The sequence below is a fragment of the Poecilia latipinna genome, unplaced genomic scaffold (genome assembly GCF_001443285.1).
Source record: "Poecilia latipinna isolate Pla-1442-1.1 unplaced genomic scaffold, P_latipinna-1.0 Scaffold1427, whole genome shotgun sequence".
Classification (NCBI taxonomy): domain Eukaryota; kingdom Metazoa; phylum Chordata; class Actinopteri; order Cyprinodontiformes; family Poeciliidae; genus Poecilia; species Poecilia latipinna.
This window is the reverse complement of record NW_015114043.1, coordinates 132,201-138,200: the sequence shown is the minus strand read 5'-3', so window position 1 is coordinate 138,200 and position 6,000 is coordinate 132,201. Positions and strand designations below refer to the sequence as shown.

Below are 6,000 nucleotides of genomic sequence, written 5' to 3'. Positions count from 1 at the left end.
ACATATATATATCTCTCTCTCTCTCTCTCTCTCTCTCTCTCTCTCTATATATATATATATATATATATATATATATATATATATATATATATATATATACTGCGCAGTATATATATATATATATATATATACTGCGCAGTATATATATATATACTGCGCAGTATATATATATATACTGCGCAGAACCCTCAAGCTCCCAGGCCTCTGGTAGAGGACCCGAGCTCAGAGGATGAAAGAGACCACCCACGGAGGGTGAGAGGGGAATTTTTTTTTTTTATACATACAAACATCCATATGTCATAACAATCAGAAACTTCTGAAGTGCATCTTGCATTGCAGCATCACTGTTGCCAACTCCTCAGTTGGCAACTGAAATGGCAGTAATTTATTCAGTGATACCATGATCTAATTTGCATATTCATGATTTGTACGCAGTTGTAAACCTCAATGTATAAAAGATGACTAACAACGAAGGAAAAATAAGTGAGCATAAAACGTGCCAAATTAAAGAATAACATTGAACTTTCAGTTCAAACATATTTAAATTTGTTTTTAGGTCTTTAGCTAGTTTTTAAGGCTGTGATCTGCTCAAAGACCTGTAATAAGGTATAATGTAAAGCCTAAAACTATTTTAAAAATATTTTGCATAAAATGTTTTTACATTTACAATAAGTGTAATAATTTGTGTTTATGAAGTGATTTATTTTAGACAAACATCAGACAGTGACTCTTTGGGGTTCAGACTTCATGCTTCTACAATTCATTTTTCTGATGCTTTTGACGTGGAGGACGGGAGACTGGGAAGAAACTGAAGTGTAAGGACTGGGCAGCTTATGAGTGCTTTGCTAGTTGTAAGAAAAGAAGTTGCAAGAGAGATCTGAAAACTATTTACAATATGCAACAATTTGCTTGTTGGTAAACCATTGCCTGTAGGTGGAAAAAACAGTGTGGGCATTTTGAGCAAGTTCTTCTGGAACCGTCCTGCTTTTTGTTTTCTTTTATGTGATCATGTAAAATGGTGACAGAACAGAAAGATAGATAAAACTAAAAAAAAAGCTTCTATTTTATTGACACCTAGCCAATAAGTGAAATGGCTGATATGCATCAAGCTTTTTCACAGCAATTCACTAAATTAGAATATTATTGGAAAAACTCATTTATTTCAGAAACTTTAGATCTAACGTAAACAAAATATAGATTCCTTACACAGATACATTTTTGAAAATCTTTGTTTCTGGGAATTATGATGATTTTCCACTTAGTGGTCATGAAAACACAACATTTGAAATTAAAATATTACATAAGACCAACAAAAAACATGTAATGCTGAAATATGGTTTTAATGAAAATTATGTTTAGTACCAGCTTGAGGGGTGTTATTTTCAAAAGGTATCTTTAACCTGAGAAACAGAAAATAGGAGGCCTCTGCCTCATATTTAAATTCTGCCTCATATTTGAATTTAGTTAAAATGACTATCCATTAATTTCAAGGTATTCTTATAATTCTTAACCTTAAGGCCTGGGGTCTCAAACTCAATTTACCCGGGGGGCACTGGAGGAAGAGTCTGGGTGAGGCCTGCATAAAGGATTCCACAAAAAACATTTTTAAAAAATCCTCAAATGTCATAAACATTTAATTATTTCTCCAATACATGAACTGCAGGCTTTGGCTTTGACAAAGACAAGATGAGGGTGTGACAAAATTTAGTTTATTCCACTTGGCACCACTCTTGTTCTATGTTTCATAGAAGTCTTTAGCCAGCTAGCAATGTATGGAGAACGTCTACACGTGTGACGTCATTACCACTTCTACTTGCCACAACAGTGCGGCAGATGACAAACAGCCCAGTAGCAGTCGCCTTTCTCTGCATTTGATCATGGCATTTGATAATGGTAGAAAGTACCAGAATGGCGATTGCAAAAAAAGGCAGCTGGTACCAGACTGTTCCATCTTCCGCCACACTATTGTTACAAGCGCAGTGTGCATGAAATCGGTGTAGCTTAGCCTAGCACCAGTAGCGGAACAAGTCAGCATTGGGCCGGCGGTCGGGGCTAATGACCGGGCCCTTTATACCCAAATAATAAAGCTCATGATAATTTAACTTTACAACATAGACATGCCCGCAACAGCAGAGCTAACAAGTTTCACCACCACAGAGAGTGACTGTCATTCTGAAATCTATCAGATATGACATACAACAAACCAAGAGAACAACAGAAACATCAGGCTACGTGGTCACTAATGATGAAACAACACAAATTCAAATCAGTTCAGAACCATGGAGAGCGATCGGATCGTTTTGACACTATCAATTTCAACTCAGAGCCTGGAGCAGCTAGCAACTGCTGAAGCTAGGTTTATTGTTGACGCTTTAAAACGAGCACACAGCAGCGCACGTTGAAGCGGGTACGCAGAGGCATGCGCAGCATGGTAGCACCTTGTGCCAGCGGCGCCGGATTCATTTTTGAGGTGGAGGGGGGCGTGTTTCGTCACCTCTGTTTGGCACTTTGAGTGTCAGGCGCGCGCACTTGTTCAGTTGACACGATAGCACTTGTCAATCAACTCATTGGATTTGTCGCAATTTGCCCCGAAGTAAGCGCCCCTTACCTGGAGGACAAAGTTGTCGGGTCCACCATGCGAAGCAGTCTGGTTACTGATTTACTGATTGCTGGCTATTAAATGTGCTGTGGTGATACAGATTTGGTGAAAAATAATCAGAAAAATGTTTAAAAGTTGTGGGGGAGGGAACATGCACAAAGCATGTTTTTCCCAGAGTATTTAGATGAAGGAATAAAGTTTATTCCATTTTCAAAACTGGTGTCTGGAAAATGCAGGATAAATGCCTGCAGCCGACCCAAGAACAGCTGAATACAGAGATCCACTGTATTAAAACACCATGTTTGTATGAAGGTTTTGTCATTATTACATCATATTCTTAATGGTTAAATATCAATGCGTGAAGCTTGGTCCAAATCAATAAATATGTGCTGTGTCTACAAATGGGTACAGTTTGCGTGCAGTTGAGGCACATCTCTAAACCAGACACGTGTGACGCTCAAAGCACATTTGATGTGAATGCACCAAAAGTGCAACGTGCCGAACTTGAAGCGTCTGAGGCGTTTTTTAATGCGCGAAACGCGTTTAGTGTGAAGGTAAGGTAATTTTATTTATATAGCACATTTTCAGCAACAAATTAATTCAAAGTGCTTTACATTAATTAAAAGGAAATACAAACAAAATAACAAACCATAGGAAAGACAAAAAGAAGAAAGAGAGCTAAATCCTTTTCTGGGTTAAAAGTAATATAAACTAAGCAGTGATGTTCCTGTTAAGTATTTCTGGATTCTAAGTTCTTGTTATTCTAATTCTAATTCTGATTCCATTTCTGGGCTGTATAATATTGATCTAAATAGTGCGTACTCCACAATTTCTGATATAACTAATAAACTAAAATAATCCTTTTCTGGGTTAAATAGGGAGTACTCCACCGTTTCTAAAACAAAAAAGAGGAAAGGACACATTAAGGCAAATGGCAACATTCAGACAAAACAATGGGAAAAACAGAGACATGAGTGAAGGCGGTGATGTCACAGGGCCATGAAACCAGGAGGGTGAGGCTCCTGGCAAATCCGATAGAGGTGTTGTTTTTCGAGGAAAGTCCTTGGGAGCTCTCCGCTCCACAGCTCCATGGATACAGGAGGGGGTGAGGTGGAAAGGAGGGTTATGTTTACATATCTTCAAGGAGATTGGAAATATGCAGCCCTTCCAAGGCCACACGGGGGAAGCCAATTCAGAAACAGAATGTCTTAGGTTGGGAAGATTATAAATTTCAATCTTCCCTAAAGTCTCTCCAATACATCTCAGTTCCCAATTATCCAAATTAGTTTGGTTGTTCCACTGAACTGCAGTGGAATGACAGTTAGCAAGTTCTCCAAGATCGATTCCATCCCGTTAGTGAGTTTTAGAGTCCTCGTCTCTGTCCACACCAGCAGTCTGAGTGTTCACTAGTTCGGCCAAGTCCATCACAAATTTGTCGATAAGCCAGGTATCCGCAAGCTCCAAACAGCAGAAATCCTGTTATCATTAATAGATCCAGGGTGAATCCCGCCAGGTGTGTCCCCGCAGGACAAGAGGGCTCTTCTGTGCCCAGACTTCTAGTCGAAAATTTGATCAATTGCATTGAGAGATCGATTGACCAGATCCATAATTTGTAAATTTGGATGATGTGCAAAGAAAGGCTCCACAAATATAGAAAAAGACAGGACAAAAACAGAGCGAGCAGGGCAGGCCTGGGCAATGAGGAAGCAGAGGAAAAAAGCGTCCGCCTTCATCGAGAGCAAGAGAGAAAGTCAAACGCACCATTAGCGGGTTAAACGGTTGTCCAAGTGGGTGACCCGTCAGATCTTCAGTTCGCCAAACCACACACAAAAAAGAAAGCTCATAAATCGGCGACCTGCCAGAACCGCACACCCTGTAAAAGGCTCAGGTGGGATCCAAACGACCGCTCTTAGATCTGTGGGAGGGATCAAACTCCGCTCATTCATTTTTAGCTCACAGAAAAAGCGTCAAGCCACTAAATAAACAAAAGTAAATTGACCAATAACATTTAATCTGTGGTATAATCTGTGCTGCCAAAAGGCCGCACAGATTATACCACCCCCACAAACTCACACAGATGTGCGCTATGTACAAGAAGTTTGACACAAAAGATCTTTTTTTGATGAGATTGGATAATAAAGTAATCCAAAAAATTATTGTTTTCTTTTTTTGCATGCCTACGGCTGTACAACTTCGGGTGCCCCTGTGCTCAGCTAAATGCGCACGATACAATTATGCTGAGGATGGATAGATATGACAAAATCACAACTGGTCAAATATTTTGAACATTTAAACAAAATAATAATAAAATAAATGTCAAATATCCTCCAGCAATGCCAATTCAGAGCAGCAGGACAACCTAATGTCCTGCTGCGTCCTAACGCATCATCACGTTACGGCGCAGCAGTGAGCTGGATGCTGTTGGTCTGAAGCCAAAAGGCAGCACAGATTATATTTGCTGCATGTTCCACAAAATTTGAGGGAAAGAGATTTCTGAGTGGGACAGATAACCAGCCAGACTAACAATATTTTTGCATTGAAAACAAAATGAAAAACTCCACGATTAAACTTTAATGTGCTTGTTATTTTACAAACAAAAATGAATTTCAACAGCCATAGAACTGAAAGCTATCAGTAGCCATCGATACTAATGGCTGATTGGTTTTTGGAGGGGAGGGGGGAAAATATCCATGCAATTATTTTTCAACTCGAGCAAAAATGATCTGCACTGGCAACGTGTGGGTGACCATTTGGTCCGGACCGATAACGGACATGGCCCCGATGTCTTTTTTTCCCATTCCAACACCGTTAGAAAGAAAACGTCGACACAGTTCTATAAATACTGCATTTGGGCCAGATGTGGCACAAATACAGAATTTTCATTTAATTTTTAGGCAGAATTGTTCCAGACACAGACCGTATCAGAGCCAGAGCCTTTTTTCAGATGTCAGACTGGTTCATGATCCCAACCCGACCCAGAGCTGCCGCATTTGTGTAAACCTTTGGGTAACTGTTATGATCTGGAGCCTTAGATTTGGTCCAGATCTCAGTGCTGTAGATTTTATCTGTGCTCTTGTCGTGACTGACAGAGAAATGTCAGTCACAGATTGTCAGAGTTGCGTGCAGTCTGTGTAAATGTCTGGTAGGACCAGCTGACGGGCAGAGCAGGGCCGTAAAGTGGGGGGGCCAATGGCCCCCTGGCTCCACCATTGCCTATGCTGGTGCCTATGCCTCGTGCACCTCTGGATCTTTGTAACTTGGCGCGGATCGCCTTGTGAACTGGACAATCTGGAAGATGCTTTTCCAGGTGGCTCCAATATAAAAATGCTCTAGCTAGTTTGCCATCTGTTGCGAAGTGACTGATGATGACGTTAGTGGACGGCAGAATACACTTGGAGACA

General features: G+C 40.3%; 1 protein-coding gene across 1 annotated transcript in view; it reads left to right on the top strand.

The window, feature by feature from the left end:
* mtor (mechanistic target of rapamycin kinase) overlaps positions 1–6,000 on the top strand; it is a 168,919-nt gene that overhangs the window by 31,933 nt on the left and 130,986 nt on the right. The gene's annotated exons all lie outside the window — the stretch shown is intronic.